Here is an 18,878-nt window from a genome sequence, read left to right on the forward strand (position 1 = left end):
TCAGTAAAATTACAAATGACTCCTTGTCATGGATCTTTATGTCACTCACGATTAGTCAAAACCACCTTAGTCAGGCATTTTGAGAATGTCCTAGTCATTAGTGCTGCTCATTAAATATTATCTGCTCTCTACCTTTTGGGCATGTGGTAGAATTGCAGTTGTCTTCCTTTCTTTGAAATTGGGCATGACCATGTGAATTACTTTGGCCAATGAAACGTTACTGGAAGAGACATGAGTCACTTCCAGACAGCAGCCTTAAGAGCCAGTGCACAGTGTTTGTGGGCAAAGCAGTTTCCCTGTTTGGGAGAAAGCCTAAGTCTGAAAAGTTGATAGACAAGTGGCAGGGTGGGAAGCTGTCAGTGTAAAAAGCTACAGCTGGTTTAAAAAGCTACAGCTGATGTAAAAACCAGGGGCTATGGTTCAGAACAATTGCTTCATAATCTGCATAGTATGTATCCACCATACTTGACCTATCCATTCTTGGGCACCATGATGGGCTCCAACTCCCTGGTTCTAAATACAATCTTTAGTGGACATACTTGTAAATATATGCCTGCCTACTTTATCTATCTATCTATCTATCTATCTATCTATCTATCTATCTATCTATCTATTTATCTCTCTGTCTATCTATCCATACATCCATCTTCAGGAATGGAGTTGCTGGTAGGTGTTGACCAAGATTGCCTTAACTTTCCCCTCAGCTTGACTAAGCTTTAGACAAGTTTCTTCCTGATTATAGGCCCCTGACCTCCCTTTTCTTAGAGTATTTACTTTAGAAAACTTGTAATTGTGTTGTTGATACTCTGTAACTCAGAAAATGCCTTTCTCAAGGATCTGGGAGTCATCCCTTTAAGTGTAATCATGGAAGGAGACAGCATCCCTATCTCCCAGTCTCTGTGGGAGGGTAGGATCCTAACTTTGAAAAGTGACAATTAGCAAACACAGATGGCCCAATCACATTGACCAACCTCCTCACAGTGTCCTCTGGTACTTTCCCGTTAGCTCACCCCAGCGTTTAAAAGTTCTTCTGCCTTTTGTCTCAGCAGAGTTGAGTTCAATCTCTCTCCCCTATTGCAATGTCTTAAAGTCTCCCTTGACTGTTTGTTGTTGTTGAGGAAGATTAGCCCTGAGCTAAAATCTGTTGCCAATCTTCCTCTTTTCTTTTGCTTGAGGAAGATTAGCTCTGAGCTAACATCTGTGCCAATCTTCCTCCACTTTATATGTGGGTGGCCACCACAGCAGGGCTGATGAGTGATGGTAGTCCATGCCTTGGATCTGAACCCACAAACCTGGGCCTCCAAAGTGGAGTGTGCCAATCTTAACCACTACACCATGGGGCTGGCCCCCCTTGACATTTTTTTTTTAAAGATTGGCACCTGAGCTAACAACTGTTGCCAACCTTTTTTTTTTTTCTGCTTTATCTCCCCAAATTACCCCGGTACATAGTTGTATATCTTAGTTGCAGGTCCTTCTAGTTGTGGCATGTGGGACGCCACCTCAACATGGCCTGATGAGCAGTGCCATATCCATGCCCATGATTTGAACTGGCGAAACACCAGGCCGCTGCAGTGGGGTGCACGAACTTAACCACTCAGGCATGGGGCCGGCGCCCCCCTTGACATTTTTAACAAGTGTCCAGTGAAGTTTTTCTTTAACAGTGTATGTATAATTTGATTAAGTAATGCCAGATTATTAAAAGGAGTGGTTATACCATTTATATCACCATATATATGTGTTAGCAATGTATAGGTGTTCCTACATCCCCACACTTCTAGTGACCCTTAGAATTATTTAGAATTCTAATGTTTGTGAGTTAACAGAGTTGTGATATCTTATTTTTTTTAAATTTGCATTTCTCAAACTATCAATGACTCTGAGCACTTTATTGCATGTTTGATAGCTCTTGGGGATTCCTCCTCTGTAAATTGTCTCTTCATAGCCTTTGTCTTTCTTTCTATTGGGATTGCTGTTTTTTCTTATTGCTTTGCAAGAATTCCTTTTACATCCAGTCAAGGCCTTATGAGTTTTAGACATTCCAAATACCTTCTCCCATGCTTTCAAACACTGGTGAACTTTGTCCATGTTGTCACTTGTCAAACAGAAATCCACACTTAAAAAACTATTTTTAACTTCAAACTTGCAGAAAAGTTGCAAAAGTAATTCATAAGAACTCCAGTATGTTATTTACTCAGACTCACTAATTTTAGCATTTTGCTTCATTTGCTTGTCATTCTCTCTCTCTCTCTCTCTATAGATGCTCAAGTCCCTCATATACAATCGTGTAGTATTTGCGTATCACCTACACACATCCTCCAGCGTACTTTATATCATCTCTAAATTACTTATAATACTTATGTATTATCTAAATGTAAATGTTATATAAATAGTTGTTGTATTGTTTAGGGAATAATGATAAGAAAAAAAAGGTTTACCTGTTCAGTATAGATACAACCATTGCAGGCCTTTCCATCTGTGCTTGGTTGAATGGTTGATTGAATCTGTGAATGTAGAACCTGTGGATAGAGAGGGCCAACTGTATATATACAGATACACACACACACATCCATTATTTATACTTTTAAAGACCCATTGGTGGATAGATTGCAGACATAGTATTTCCTTCCTCCAAGGTATTTCAGTGAGTGTTTCCTAAGAACAGGACCAAGATTTAACCCGAGTATAAGCATAAAATCAGGATGTTTAACATTAATTAAGTATTATTATCTAATCTACTATCCAAGTTCAAATTTTGCCAATTACATTTTATAGCTATTCCTCCAATCCAAGATTCTACCTGTCACATCTCTTTTCTCTCCTTTCTTCCTTTCTGTCCCTCAGGAATCTTTATCTTTCGTGTCCTTAACATTTTATTTTATAGACTGTTCCTAAGTTTGTGTTTGTGTGATGTTTTTTATGATTATGAATTTTTTTGCAGAAATACTACAAAGGTGATATTTTCTTCTCAGGACATCATGTCAGGAGGCACATAGTATCAATTTATACCATTACTGAAGGTGTTAACTTTGGTTGCTTGATTAAGGTGAGTCTGCCAATGATCCTTTTTCCCTGTGTAATGAACTACCTTTACAAAAACACTTTGTGACTATGGAAATATAAATATATCTGCACTTTGCTTATGTCACTTATCAATATGTGCTGAACTCACTTCACCTTAGCTCATAGAGATGGCCTTTATTCTTTATTACCAACGCACATCACTCCACTGTGTGTATGTATCATAACTGATTCTACCAATCTCCTATGTATTGACATTTAGATTGTTTCCAATATTTTGCATTTACGGATAATGCTGCAATAGGTAACCTAATGCAAATGTATTTTCTTATTGTTAGAGGTGTATCTTCAGAGTAAATCCTAGAACTGGTGAGTTAAAAGGAAATGCGTATTTAATTGTTGAGTTAAAAGGAAATGTGTATGTAATTTTATTACAGATTGCCAATTCCTCAGTATAAAGGTTCTATCATTTGCATTCCCACCAGCAATGAAAGAGAGTGCCTCACAGCCTTGCCAGCAGAATGTGTTGCCAAGATTTTTAATTTTTTGCCAATCCAATAGAAGAGAAATGGTGTCTCAGGGTAATTTAATTTACTTTTCTCTTATTATGAATAAAATTGAAATAGTTTTATGACTAAGGACCATTGTATATCTTTTTATGACTTGTTTGCTTGTGCCTTTAAGTTATTGTTCTATTGAGGTTTTGGTCATTTTTTCCCCCTTTATTTTAAGAGTTTTTAAGTATATTAAGAATAATACCTTTTTATCTGTGATACCTTCTGCACATATTTTTCCTCAGTTTGTCATTTGTCACTTTTACTTTGGTTGTGGGTTTTTTTTTCATGAAAAAGTTTTAAGTTTTGTATAGTCAAATTTATCTTTTAAAAAATTTTCAACCGAATCTTAAGACTTAGAAACTTTTCTTATGCCCAGGTCATAGATGAAGTCAACCGTGTTTTCTTCTAGTATTTGTATGGTTTTATATTTAACATTTAGAGCCCTGCATCCATTTGGGATTTATTTTTACATATGATGTGAGGAATGCATTTAATTGTATCTTTTTCCAAAAGACTATCCAGTTATCTCAGTTCCATTTTTAAAAATTTCATCTTTGCCCAGATTTGCCCAGGGGTTTGGGAGCCACCTTCATCATATATTAAATTTCCATATGTACTTGTGTCTCTACCCGGGCTTTCTATTCTATTCTACTGCACCAGTCTGTCTGCCCATTCCTGTGTCAGTACTGCACTGTTCTTATAATGCAAGCTTTATGGAGTGTTTTAATATCTGGTAGGGCCAGTCCCTTTTCATAGCTTTGTTTTCTCAGTGTTTTCCTGGCCATTCATGCATGTTAACTTCCATATGAACTTTTTTTGCAACTTATCTTGCTTCATAAAAAAAGCTTATTGTAGGGGCCAGCCTGGTGGCACAGTGGTTAAGTTCGCACGTTCCACTTCAGTGACCTGGGGTTCACTGGTTCGGATCCCAGGTATGGACATGGCACCACTTGGCAAGCCATGCTGTGGCAGGTGTCTCACGTATAAAGTAGAGGAAGATGGGCATGGATGTTAGCTCAGGGCTAATCTTCCTCAAAAAAAGAAAAAACTCACTGGTATTTTTATTGTTATTGCCTTAACTTTATAAATTAATGTAGGGAAGAGTGATCTTTTTATGATATTGAGTTGTCCTGTCCAAGAACAAGGGCTGCCTCTGCATTTGTTCACATCTGACTTTGTGTCTTTCAGTAGTGTTTTTAAGGCTTTCTCATCCAGGTTGTACTAGTTCTCTGTTGCTGCGTACATAACAAATTGCCTCTAAACTTAGTGGCTTAAAATAATAATAAACATTTGTTATGTCCCACATCTTCTACAGGTCAGGAATTCAGGAGTGGCCTGGCTGCCTGATTCTGTCTTGAGGGTTTCTCAGGAAGTAGTAGTCAAGATGGTGGCCGGGGCTGCAGACATCAGAGGCTTAATTGGCTCATGCACATGGCTGGCAAGGCGGTGCAGTCAGTTAGCAGGAGGCCACAGTTTCTCACCGTGTGGTCCTCTCCCTAGCACTTCTTGAGTGTCTTCACAATGAGGCAGCTGGCTTCCGCTGGACAAAAGATCCAAGAGAGAACCGGGGGGAACTACAGTTGTTTTTTGTAACTTAGCACTGGATGTCGCACAACGTCGTTTCTTGTGTGATTGGGCCTAATTGGGTACACAGGTCAGCACTATTCATTGTGGGAGGGGGCTAGACAAAGAAGTGAAGACATGGAAGGGGATCATTGGGACCCATTTTGCAGGTACAAGTCTTGTACATATCTGTAAAGTTTTTACACTAAGTAAGATTGTGGCTTCAGCATCATGGGGGGGTGTGTGTGTGTTTATTGGGAATGGGTGTTGAATTTTTAAAAAGAAGTTTCTAGCATTTATGAAGAGATTATAATTTTTCTCCTTACATTTATGTTATTTTATGCTAATGGTTTCCTATATTGAGTGTACCTTGCATTCCTAGAACATATCTTGCTGGGTTATTGTGTATTATTTTCACAGTGTGTGATGAATTCTGTTTGCTAATAAATATTTAATATTTTTGCTTTAATATTCATAAATTATATTAGTCTGTAATTTTATTTTTAAAATTTTTGGACTATGTCATATTTTGGTGTCAATATTATATTTGTTTCATAAAGTGATTTTGAAAGTTTTCCTTCATTTTCTATGCTTTGGAACAGTTTTTGTAGCATTGGGACTGCTTATTGACAGTTTGGTAAAGTTTCCTTATGAAATCTTCTGGGCCTAGTGCTTTTTTGTGGGGTATAGCCTCGATAAATTTCTCTAATTTTTTTTTTTTTTTTTGAGATTGGCACCTGGGCTAACAACTGTTGCCAATCTTCCTTTTTTTTTTTCTGCTTTATTTCCCAACCCCCCCCACCGCGCCCCCCCCCCCCCCCGCCCCGGTACATAGTTGTATATCTTAGTTGCAGGTCCTTCTAGTTGTGGGATGTAGGACGCCACCTCAACGTGGCCTGACGAGCCGTGCCATGTCCGCGCCCAGGATCCGAACCCTGGGCCGCCGCAGCGGAGTGTGCGAACTTAACCACTCGGCCAGGGAGCCGGCCCCTCTATTTTTTTTCCTATAAAAATGGATCCATTTAAATTATCCAAATCTACTTGAGTCATTTTGGTAAACTATATTTCTTCAAAAATTTTTCATTTGATGCAGGTTTTCAAATTTATTTGCATAGAGGTGTGTGAAATAAACTCATGGTTTTAAAGTTTCCTTTTTTCTTAATGGTTTTTTTTAATCATTTCTCCCTTTACATATTCGTGCTTTCCTCTCTTTTTTCTTGATTAGGTGATCTAGTATTGTGTCTGCGTTGTTAATATTCTTAAAAGAACAAGGATTTTGACTTAATTAGATTTCTTACATTTCTCTTCTCGACTACATTAATTTTCACTTTTATCTATTATTTTCTTCTTGGTACTTTTTTTGGGTTAATTTTATTGTTCTTTTAAAAAACATTTTTTGGAAGTAAACCTCACAATATTTTGGGAGCTCTCCTATGATGGCATCCCCTGGAGTTTAAAAAATGTATTTTTAGTTTGTAATTTAATTCATTAATTTTTATTGTTTTATATTTATTGCTATGTGTATAAGTCAGTTATTTCTTCTGATTACTGCTTGAACATATTCCATAGGTTCTGATGTGTAGCATTTTCATTATCATTACATTTTATAGATTCTGAAATTGGAGATTGTATTTCCTCTTTCACTTAAGATTTGTTTAAGAGAAAATTTTGAACTCCCGGGTAAAAGAATTTCTTATTCTTAACTATTGCTATTAATTTGTTATCTCATTGCATTATAGGTACAGAGTGTTGTTTGAGATAAATCCTGCTTTCTTACTGATTTCACTTGCCTGTTATGTGTGTAACCACCCCTTTACATTTAGCCTTGATGAATCACTTTTTTTCATGTGTTTCTTATATACATCATAAATTTGATGTTTCTTCATGAGTCATTTTAGAAATATTTTTCTTTTAAATGATGAGTTAGGCCAATTCACATTTATTAATAATATGCTTGTTAGGTTTGGTCTCTGTCATTGTATTTTAATTAATATTGCATATATGTAATGATGATTTTTATATTTTCTGTGTTTTTCTACATGATGTCTTTGCTTTGCTGTTTAATTTTTAAAATTTCTTTTGGTATTAGGGTTAGGTATTTAGTGATAACCTTTGTACTCATACCTTTTTCAATGCCCTGCTCCATCGTTGTCTTAGTTAACCTTTATTATCTGGCTTGTCAGGTTCTAATGTATCCTCTGACTCTTCCCTTTCATCTGTACAACAGATGTTCTCACGGTGTGGTCCACTGGAAGCCCCTGAAACCCTTTCAGGGAGTCTGTGAGGTCAGACTATTTTCACAATAGTCCTAAGACAATTATTTTGCTTTTCCACTCTCATTTTCTCATGAATGCACGTGAAAGTTTTCCAGAGGCGACATGATATCTGATGATGTTATCACTCTGATGGCTAATGAAATGTTTGAAACACATATGAAAATCCGGCTGTCTCCTATTAAGCCAGACTTTAAAGGGATTTGCAAAATGTAAAATGATTCCGCTCTTCTCATTGTATTTTTTGGGAAAAGTATCATTTTTCCTAACAATGTTATTTGTGTTACCATATAGTAGGTTTATTACTATGTTGCTATTTTTAAGTAAATAAGGAAATAACTTAGTTTTAATTTCTAATATGGAAAATGTTGATACAGATAATTCAATAAACAAAAACTTTAGGGGGTTCTCAAGAATTTTAGAAGTGTAAAGTATTTCAGAGGCCAAAATTTTGAGAACTACTTCTAGGCAACATCAGTGAATTTATTCTCCTTTCCACTTTCTCTCTCCTTTTTCTTCCACTTTTAATTCATGTTGTATTTACTTTGTCAGAACATATGGCATTTTATATTATTCTTCATCTTGTCTCCACTTTTGTTTTAGTCTTAATCTAAAATTAAACATATCACATCCTCACCATCATTCCTTTTACCTAAATTTCCTCTGTCATACTTGGTTGGATGAGATTCATCCTTTAGGAGATTCTTCAAGGACTCATGAATACAGTATTCCCCAAGTTCTTGCATGTGTAAAAGTATTTTTTATGTTATTTTTTATTTATGGCCTTGATATTGAAGAACAGCTTAGCTGGATATAAAATCTTTGGTTCGCATTTTTCCCCCTTGAGTTTTTTGCAAATGCTGCTTGCTTCTTACTTTGATTTGTCTATTGCTCCTGGGAATTTTGATACTAGCTGAATTCTCTTGCTATTTTAAGATTTTTAGTCTTTTTGCCTGCCTAGAAACTTGAGGTTTTTTTCTTTATCTTTAAAGTTTTACTAGGTTATATCTGAGGGTTGATCGTTCTGGGTGAATTTTCCCAGGTATCTGGTGGACCTGTTTAGTATGTGGATTTAGATTGTCTGTAATTTCCTGAACATTTTTATGGATTATATTTTAAAATATTAGTTATATTCTATTGTTTTGTTTTTCTTTTTCAGAAAGTCCAGTCACATGTAATTGGATCTCCTTTGCTTGTTTTCCATTTGATTTCTTTTTAACCCTTTTTTATGTTTTTATCTTGTTTTTACTATCTTGGTTGTTTTTCGACTTCATTTCCTCATATTAAATGTTGATATGACTATAGTCTTCCCAGGGCAACTTATAATGTAATTTTTCATTTCTGAGACCATTTTTTTCTCTTTCTTCCATTTCTTTCAATCACTCTTACTTTATTTCCTCCTGGTTTATGGCCCTGTCCGTTCTTTAGACTTTGATCATCTGACATAAGGTGTTTTTCGTATTCCTACATGCTTGTTTGAAAATAGTAGCTTTAGTTCGAAGTATTGTGCTGTAATTTCTTCTGCTTTGCTGTTCCTTTTGGGCTGTGTGGGAGAATTTTCACCGGTTTAAATGTTTCAGTTTCGAGTTTCAGTTTTATTCCTGCAAGTTTGTGTAGATGTAGACTGTTTTGGAGTCTTTATCTTGTGGATCAGGTTGGCATTTGGGGAAGATTATGAGCATGTAATTCATGAGCTTCCTCTTCTGTCTGTGAAGGGAAGTGCAGTTTCTTTAATGGATTTCTATCTACTGTCCATCTCTCTCTCTCTCCCCCGTCCATCTATCATCTATCTGTACCTATCATAGTGGGAAAGTCACAGTGTATTCCCTAATTTTTAAATTTTCTTTTGTGTTGTAGGATACCAAATTTCTTTCCCATGCTTCTTTTCCTCACCACCCCAGACTCTAATGGGCTGGGTTTTTCCTCATCAGATGTTGTGTCTTTCTGAGGCTGGCATCTGGGGTCCTGCACGCCTTCAAGTCTTCCCTGTGGTCATTTCTGTTATTAAGTTTTGTCACAATTAGTATAGAATTTCTCCTTCTGGAGGTGATTTTAATTCAATCTTAGGCAACTACACCCCTGCTGGAGGAGGTCATTGAGAGGATGTGACTGCTGGTTGACCCTTGAACCGGACTCAGGCAATCAGGGTCTCCTCATCCCTTCCCCTGTCTTTGGAATGTAGTTCTGCCCACCGTTTCCACAGCTGGAGCCGTTTTCAAGGATGCAGCCTCGAGAGAGCAATGTGTTGCTGAGACTGTCTGGCCGCCTTATGTGACTGAACCCCATAAAGGTTTCTACACAAATTTTGGAGATTCTGGCGGTCAGGTGTGATCTCCTCTTGCGGCTGCCCAAGACAAGCCTCCTAAGTGAGTTCCCTTGTTTATTAAACGTGCCACCTACCAATCTGAGTGGACTGACTCTTCCTTCGTTCTCTCCTTGCCCTCCATGTAGCAGGGCCAGTTTCAAATTCCAGAGGAACTCCCCAGGTTGCGAACCAACAGCCCCTTCTCTCTCCTCCCTATGTTTTCTTGGCCTTCTCTCACTCTCCACAAATGCTTGCAGTGGGAGTCCTCTAACGTCTGGTTATGCTGAAGGGATGTGGTTTTATTTGTTCTGGTTAATCTGTATAGTTTTTTGGAAAAATTGTGGAGTGATTCTAATTTAGGTGCCACCCTTACCCTCAGCCCACCTAGAAGCAGAAATCCTTAAATGTGATGCAACCAAATCAATCACCCCCTCCCCAATATAGTATGCACTTTAATTTGGTTTGATATTTTGTTTATTTATGAAGTTCAAGACATTTTCTTCAGTTAACCTTGTAATCCTTTTGCTTTTATCTTGAACCTATCAAGAGCCTCTCTTTTTATATAGTGTTATGAAGGGGTCTAGTTTTATTTTCCTCCATGTAGTGAATGAGTTTTCCTAATACCCTCTTTTAAACAATTTTCTTCTTATTTATTTGGATTTTGTCATAAATGAGGTGTTCATATACCCATGACTGTATTTTCAATGTATTTATTCTGTTCCATTGGTCTATTTTTCTATTATTATGGCTTTATTGTGTGTCTTTAGGTCTGATGGCCAGCTTTTTAGTGTTCTGCTTTATAGCTGACTTAGCTATGCATTGACCTTTATTGTTCCACATAAATTTTAGAGTAAATATGATGAATTTCTCAAGTTTAAGTTGAAATTTTGATTGGGAATTTATAGATCAGTGATGGGAAAATTTACATTTTTAAAATTATTGTAATTTCCATTTATTCTGATAGTCTTTGATGTCCTTTATTAGATTTTTAAAATTATTTTCCAGAGAGGTGGTAAGTTTTATTGCTTAGCTTAATTCCTAACTATTTTATATTTTTGTTGCTTATCTTATTGTTTATTATATTTTCTAATTGGTTATTGCTGATATTGAGAAATGCTATTGATTTTTGTAGGTCAATCATATATGAGCAACATTGCTAAGCTTTCTCAGTTTTTCTAAGTAAACAATCATATACAATCTATAAATAATGCCTCCACTTTCTCACTGTTGCATTTTGAGCATTTTTTTTGCACTGTTGAATGAAATAAAAGTAAGAAAATATAGCAGTGTTAGATTTAATCTTTGCTGTCCATGCACTTCAATTATTCTTACCTTTACTGTCCAGTGTGATTATTCGAGCTGGCAGGCTGGCAGCACCTATACATATAGATAGATAGATAGATAGTAATGTAGTATTATGTTAAAATCCATTACGAGTCCAAAAAAGTCATTCTTTTTACTATGGAGGAGAAACTCTTTAGCCTCTAAAGGCCAAATGAACTAAGGAGGAGAAGCATTACCTTGAAATCTTCTCATTTGTATAGTATCTATTGATCTTAACACCTTGGTTAGCTGACTAACAAAAATTAAACATTAATGTCTATTTTACTTATTTTATTTGAATTTTAAAAATTTTGTCATTTTTATAACAATGTATTATTTTAAAGTAATCGATTAACACATTCTAATTATAAATTATTCAAATAATGTGATCCAAATGAGGTAGAACTAGGCAGAAAAAAACCCTCTCCTTTTATCTTATTTTATATCTCCACCTCCACTTCTACCATGATCAACAGTTTTCTGTATATCCTTTCACCCCTTTCTTTATATTTAACTGCATATGTACATATATTACATAACTTTTTCCTTCAATTCCTTTAAAAATATATTCTTCATTGAAATACAATTCACACACCATGAAATTCACCATTTTAACGTATACAATTCAGTGGTTTTTAGTATATTCACAAATTTTTGCAATGATTATCGCTATCTACTTCCAGAACATTTTTATCACCCCCAAAGGAAACCTCATACCTGTTAGTAGTCACTCTCCATTTCTCCCTCTCCCAGCCTCTGGCAACCACTAATATACTTTCTGTCACTGTGGATTTGTGTAGTCTGGATATTTCATGTAAATGGAATCAATATGTGGTCTTCTTATACTTAGCTGCACATGGCTTTTAAAAATAAGTGTTAATGGGATCATAGTAAACATATCATTCTGATTCTTTTTTCTCTTAATATTTCTTCCATGCCATCTTATATATTCTATGTAGTTATTTTTAATGGCAGTGTGGTATAGACAGACTAGATGCATCACAGTTTATTGAAGCATTCCATTATTGTGGCTGCAGCCAGTCAATATTGTTAACAAGCTCATATTGAAATTTGTTGTTGATACATATAGTGTGCACGTGCGAGTGCCTTCTCTAGCAGGAGAAGCTACAAGATTGGAGGCAATGAAGTAATAATAGCACCCACCTTAAAAAGTTATTGTGCAGATAAAACAAGATAATACTAGTGCTTTGAACAATGCCTGCCAAATAGCAAACTCTCAGTCAACGCAAGCTATTACTAATATTACAAAAATATTCAGATCTGCAGGAGCGTAGAAAATGGTTGTGATCTAATAGTAAGTATAAAAAGCAACCAGTAAAATAGTATATATTTTTTAGTTGCAATCTTGTGAACACTATATCTGCTTATGAATAAAAACTCAAAGGAAATATGTATATGTGGAAAGAATTGCTTTGCTTTGATGATGGTATTGTGGGTTGCTTTTTCATGTTTTCAAAATGTCTTTAATGTCATTATCAGTATAAAATTAAAAAGAGATGCAGAGAGAGAAGAAGAAATCTTGGCTTGCCCTTGAAAATAAAGAGGCTCCCAAGTAACCTCAGGCTGGGGCTCCCACCCAAAACAAGGTGGCTCTGACAGGGGTGAGTCAAGACTACTGTAGTTCACCATGCTGTGAAGGCTTCCTCATGGTTTTCTTTCCTTTCAATGGAAACATCTTTGCTTTATCTCCTTGACTATTCATCCATCCGGTCATTCGGTAGATATTTATTGAGAGTCCACTGTGTGCTAGGCACTAGATAGACAATGGTGAACTTTGGCCAACAATCGGGAAGTTCTTGGATTTTGCATTATAATATAAGTCTTAGACTTAAACCAACAAATAAATAAACAAGAAAATATCAGTGATAAGTGCTATGCAGATAATTAAAATACAATGCTGTGATGATGTCTGACCTGGTGACTACTGTCGATTGGTGGTCAAGAAAAACTTCTCTGCAGGGAAGTTTGCCTGTTGAGACCTAAATGATAAGAAGACGCCACCCGTGGGGAGATCCTGGGGAGGAACATGTCAGGAGAGTGAATAGCACACATGAAGCCTCTAAAGCAGAAACCAGCTTGGTGGGTGTGAAGTACAGAAAAAAGGCCAGTGTGTGGCTGGATAGGGGTGGGTGAAGTGGAAGCAGAATGAGGTTAGAGGGGAAGGCAGGCACCAGATCCTGTGGGGCTTTGTAAGCTGGGGCAGGGACTTTGGATTTCATTGTAAGTGGGATGGGAAGCACTGGATGGTTTTAAGTAGAAGAGTGCCTTGATTGGATCTATGTTTCTAAAAACACCCAAGTGGCTGTTTCCTGGGAAATGGATTTCAGGGAGACTGGAATTAGGGAGATATTTGGGGGTACAGCAATGGTCTAGGCAAGAGATGATGATGGCTCAGGTTGGGGTAGGAGCAGTGGAGAAGAAGAGAAATGGTTGTTGAGATTCTTTTGAAGATAAAGCTACCTGGATCTGCCATTGAATTGATTGTGGGGCATAAGGGAAATCAAAGACCTGGATAATTCCTAGATTTTTGGGCTGAGTAATAGAGTGGGTGGTGACACTATTTACCCTGAAGAAGACTCAAGACTTTCTGAGGAAAAAAAAGTTCTGTTTTGATCATAGGAAAGATTCCTTCTGGATATCCAAATAGAAATGACAAATAGAGACTTGATTATATGAATCTGGATTTCCAGGAGAGATAGAGAACAGAAGTTCCCTATCTCAAAACAGACGTGATATTTAGGGCTCACCCAAAGAGAGTGTGTAGACACAAGAGAGAGACGCCCAGTCTTGTACTTTCAGAATGATGACATCAGTTCTGATATCTGATTTCGGATGGACCCAGAAGCTCTCCCTGCTCCTGTTGCCTCCCACCCATCTCACCCAAATCAGAAATTCTGCAAGTAGAAAACCATTTCCCGGTTTCCATTAAAGTATGATCATCCGGGAGAGTTATTACAGAAAGCCCCCTCATTAGTTATACTTTGGAATGACTGTGGCTAAGGTCCCCTCCTGAGTGAGATATAAATGAGGAAGGAGGAGGAGAGAGGATTACCCAGAGGTCCGTGGGGAAGCAGTACTGAGCACTAGGAAGATTCACGGTGGGTGGGATGGGCATGGGGAGGGAGTTAGTGGGCCAGGAAAAGACACACAAAAAGTGGAGACTGGAGGTCTAAAATCAGACCTCTCCTACACTGGTTTTGCTTGCAACAGTCTTGCAGTCAACTCAAGAACTGTCAGCCATGTTTACTTCAGGGGATGAGGGATGGCGCTGCTTTCTCCCTCATGCACTCGCCGGGCAGAGGTCATGGCATCTCACAACGTTTGTGTAGTTTTCTGGCCATACGTGCAGGCAGCTGTAGACAGTGTTCTTGATACCAGTTTGCTGGGGAATTTTCCACAAAAGCACACAAGGATTTGTCCCACCCGACTGAGAAAGCTGTTTTTCTGGATGGATCTCTATTTATGCATGAGGAATCTTGGCACTGGTGAAGCGGTGGCTTATTTTTCTTTTTTGTTTGGTTTTATTTTGTGCTTCAGAAATAGAACAGATTAAGCATTACTTGCTTTTGAAGGCTCCAGCTCTCCCTACAGCGTGACTTTAAATTCTGTTCTCCCCAGGCGAGAGCGAGAAAAACATCTCTTCTAGCTTTTGTTAAAAGCAATGCAAATGCAGGGAATACTTGGGAGGCATTTTTTTAGTTTAATTTAATTTATATGTCTTTGAAAATAAATCTTTTCTTTCTACAAAAAAAAATACATGCTCATTGTAAAGAAATTAGAACAAATCAGAAAAAATACAAAGAAGAAAGAAAAAATAAAATTGGCTGGTAATTAAAATGAGGGAATAAAATTACATTAGAGCTGGAAGAGACCTTAAAACTAATCTAACCAAACCCAACTGGCTGGTTTATAAATGATGAAACTGGGCACCAGAAAAGTTAAGCAACTTACTCAAGGTCACACAGCTAATGATAAAAAGAGTTAGAATTAGAATCTTTCGTTTTCATTCTTGATTAATCTTTGTCTATTGTACCAGGGATTTTCAAAATTTTATTTTTCCCTTTTTAGTGATTATACTCTTTCTTTAAGTCAAATCTTACTTAGAAGCCCAATATATAAAATAGAGATGTTTTAGTTGGATAGAAGCAGACGGGGAGGGAAAGCTGCAGGTCTGTTCTTCCCACCTCTCAGGACCCCCAAAATCCTTTGGAGAGAGCCCTATAGAACACCTCAGATTTCCTGGGGCAACATTTGATATATTTAATAGTCATTGCCTGATGCCATTCATTCATTTATTTATTCACCAACTATTGATTGAGTGCTTACTATGTGCCAGGCACCTTTTGAGGTGAAAGGAATACAGACTTGAACAAAACAGGCAAAGGAGAGGCAGGATGTGTGGAGTGGGCCAAGGGTGGCACAGCATACAGACTGTCTCTCCTGGGCTCTGTCGCCTGCTTGTGTGTGGCAACTTTTACTTTTTTTTCTTTCTTTCTTTCTTTCTTTTTTTTTTTTTTTGCTGTGGAAGATCGGCCGTGAGCTACTTCTGTTGCCAATCTTCCTCTTTTTGCTTGAGGAAGATTGTTGCTGAGCTAACATCTGTGCCAGCCCCTCTCTATTTTGTATGTGGGATGCTGCCACAGCATGGCTTGATGAACACACCTATGTGTAGGTCTACATGTGGGATCTGAACCTGCAAATTCTGGGCTGCCAAAGTGGAGTGCACAAACCTAACCACTATGCCACCAAGCTGGCCCCTGTGGCAGCTTTTTCTACTCCTTCCATGCAGTTTTGGATATCCTTTATCATCTGAATCAGGGACAACACTTGATCTAAACCATCCTGTGAGTCCCATTCTTTTTCTTGACTTGATTTGAATAATGCTTGGTCTTTCTTTTTTCTGACAAGATCTGACATTTCTTGGTATGCATCGGAGCCTTCCATTTCTCTTTAGCTGACTGTGGGCTTAGTAGTTGCCCTGAGACTAATTTCTGCTTCCACTTTTATTAGAGATGAGGAATGTGTCAGTTCCAAAGGCTGCCATTTCAGCACCGTTTGGACAAACTTTGTATGGAAACTACACATTCTAATTTAATAGAAGTAAAAAAAAATCTCATTTCTGGTGGACACAATTAAGGATCCTATACCTGTTGTCCCCTAATATAGCTTATTATAAGCTTAAATCTTATAACATAGAAATTGCCCTCTTTCCAACATTAGAAGTAAACTCAAATCCCAAAGGTTAACTGAGCCCTTTTCCCAGTTGGCTACGTGGTCCTCCAAGTTGGCTACATGGTCCTCCAGCTTCCTTGAGTTCCCCCCGAAAAAGCAGGAAGAGCAGACAGAGCTGTGTTGGGGTCATTGGGGTCAAGCCCTGGCCCTGCCCCTCACTGACTGTGGATCTTGGGCAAGTTATTTAACTTCCGTGAGCCTCAGGCTCCTCACCTATATGTTAATATAATGGGGGTGAAATCAGGGTTATTGTGTGATTAAAAGAAAAATAGTCATATTAACATGGCACAGTGCCTGGCCCACAGGTGCTTAACACATCTTATTTCCTTTCTCCCTTTCCTTTGAATCTGAAGAATAAATTCTTAGGACAGTGGCTTTACTGGGCACACAGCTCACCTGGGGATTGTGTCCAAATGCAGAATTAGAATCTTCAGGTCTGGGGGTGGGGTCTGAAACACTGCGTTTCTAACAGGCTCCCAAGTGTTAACTTGCATGGTAAGGTCCTAGGACCTGGATGCTTTATCACTTTGGAATCAGTCCTATGATTGAATCCTGGCTTTGCCAGTTGCTGGCTGGGTGATCTTGGGCAAGCTCTTTGCCTTTCTGAGCCTCAGTATCTCAACTGGGGTAATTATGCATCACAGGTAAAGTGAAGACTTAAAAATGAGACAATGGATGCCAGGAAGATAGCACCATTATTATTATTGCTATTTTTATTTCAGACATATTGAATTGAATGCTAACAGTACTGACATTGACAACATGACCTGTAGCTATTGGTGGAGAGAGCATGGTGCCTGGCACATAGGAGGCAAACCACGGATGCTGACTCGTACTGCACGTGTGATGTTCCTATTGACAGAGGATGGCTGAGAACTGCAAAGGGTTGCTGCATGGAGGCATTCGGGCCCTGGTGAGAGTTGGAGTGGATGCTCCCTCGAGCTCCCTTCTATAAACGAAAACCAACTATTCATTGATCATCTGGGTCCAAAAAGAAAGAGTCAACGCTCATTAACATTTGTTTCTTTCCTTCCAGAAAACACTATGATTCCAGGTTCGGGTAGTTCTTATTATAACTTCTAGAATTGGAGGCCAGGAGAGCTGAGGCTAGTGTACTTGGTAAGGTGGCTCTGTGTTACTGTGGGAAGCTCCTTTCAGACATGGTTCCCTGCTTTGTCCCAGTGGTGTAGTCATGGTCCACAGTGAGACTCACATCCAGCTTAGCTCCCAGGAAGAGTGCTAGTGTTCCAGGGCACCTCAGGAGGGCTTGCACACTCCAACGCCACCGTTTTCCTGCGTCCTTGCCTATATTTCATGAACTAGGTTTCATGACTCCACTTTCCTTTTTTAAAAATTTAATTAAAAATAATTTCATACGTAATATATGCCTATCCTAGAAACATAGAAAATATAGGTGATCAAAAAGAAGAAAATAGGGTATTCCTGAAACCTAACACCTTAAGATAAATTCTATTAACATTTTGAAGTAACACTTTCAAAATTGTAAAATTTATATGAAATTCACATTTCAGTGTCCATAAATAAAGTCTTATTGGGACACAAACACACTCCTCTGTTTGCGTATTATATATGGCAGCATCCTCAATACAACAATAGAGTAGTTGTGACAGAGATTGCATGGCTCACAAAGCCTAAAGTATTTGCTATCCGGCCCTTTACAGAAAAAGTTTGCTGACCCCTGGTATAAAAAATTTCTATTTTGGTAACTTGATCATCTGCTTAATGATATATCTTAAATATCTTTCCATGTCAAGAAACTTCTTTCTCCAAAATACTTTCAGTTTTTCATTAAAAAACAGTACATTTGTTTTGTCCAGGTCTATTGTCTTTGTCAGTCATAAAATGTAACGTCCTTATCAGTTTTTATAGTATTTTCCATTTACAAAGCATTACTATCTCATTTAATTCTCACAGCCACCCAGTGAGTTAGACATTACGAGTTCATAAAAATTCTTTGCTTTCAAGTAACAGAAACCAACTTAAATGGCTGAAATAAGAAAACGGGATTGAAGAAGATTGGTTTAAGATTATGGAATTTCCCATGGAAACTTTGGGCAGGGCTGCAGCGGTGCTTGTTCTAGAAGGGCCTGGAAAGTGGTGGCAACTCTCTTGGTCCCCTCTCACCTTCTTTGGGTGTCTGCTTTTTAATCTTTTTGTGTAGATCGTCTTCCTCTGCAGGTCAGTACAAGTGAAGTCCGGTTGCTAATAGTGTGAGATTCCATGTTACTGGTCCCACCACTCTGAAGGAGCCTAATTGTTCCCTTTCAAGCCCAATTCTAAATATTAGTATCAGGAAGAGAAATGTAGTTGACCTACTATTGGCCAGATTTTACTCCTGGTCCAGTTCCTATAACCATGGTAGAAAATGGCTGCCGGGGAAAAATTTACAAAATGGTTCTTCTTTATATTGGGGACAGTTAAGAGGGGTAATTGTGAATTACACAGATACTTCAAAAGTTATCTGCTTTATTCTGTTGCTCCCATTTTACAGAGAAGGAAATTGAGTTTTAGAGACACCAAGTGAATTACCTAAGTAGCAAAGTAATTGGTCAAATATAAATCTCC

The 18,878-nt window shown here is 37.8% G+C and overlaps 1 long non-coding RNA gene across 1 annotated transcript; it reads left to right on the plus strand.

The window, feature by feature from the left end:
- The first annotated feature begins 2,725 nt into the window (after positions 1-2,725).
- On the plus strand, positions 2,726-18,129 carry LOC139075091 (uncharacterized). The gene is made up of 3 exons (XR_011525139.1): positions 2,726-3,043; positions 3,456-3,599; positions 17,015-18,129. It is a non-coding gene; the product is annotated as an uncharacterized lncRNA (long non-coding RNA).
- The last annotated feature ends 749 nt before the right edge of the window (positions 18,130-18,878 follow it).

Source organism: Equus przewalskii, chromosome 13 (assembly GCF_037783145.1).
Source record: "Equus przewalskii isolate Varuska chromosome 13, EquPr2, whole genome shotgun sequence".
NCBI classification, from domain to species: domain Eukaryota; kingdom Metazoa; phylum Chordata; class Mammalia; order Perissodactyla; family Equidae; genus Equus; species Equus przewalskii.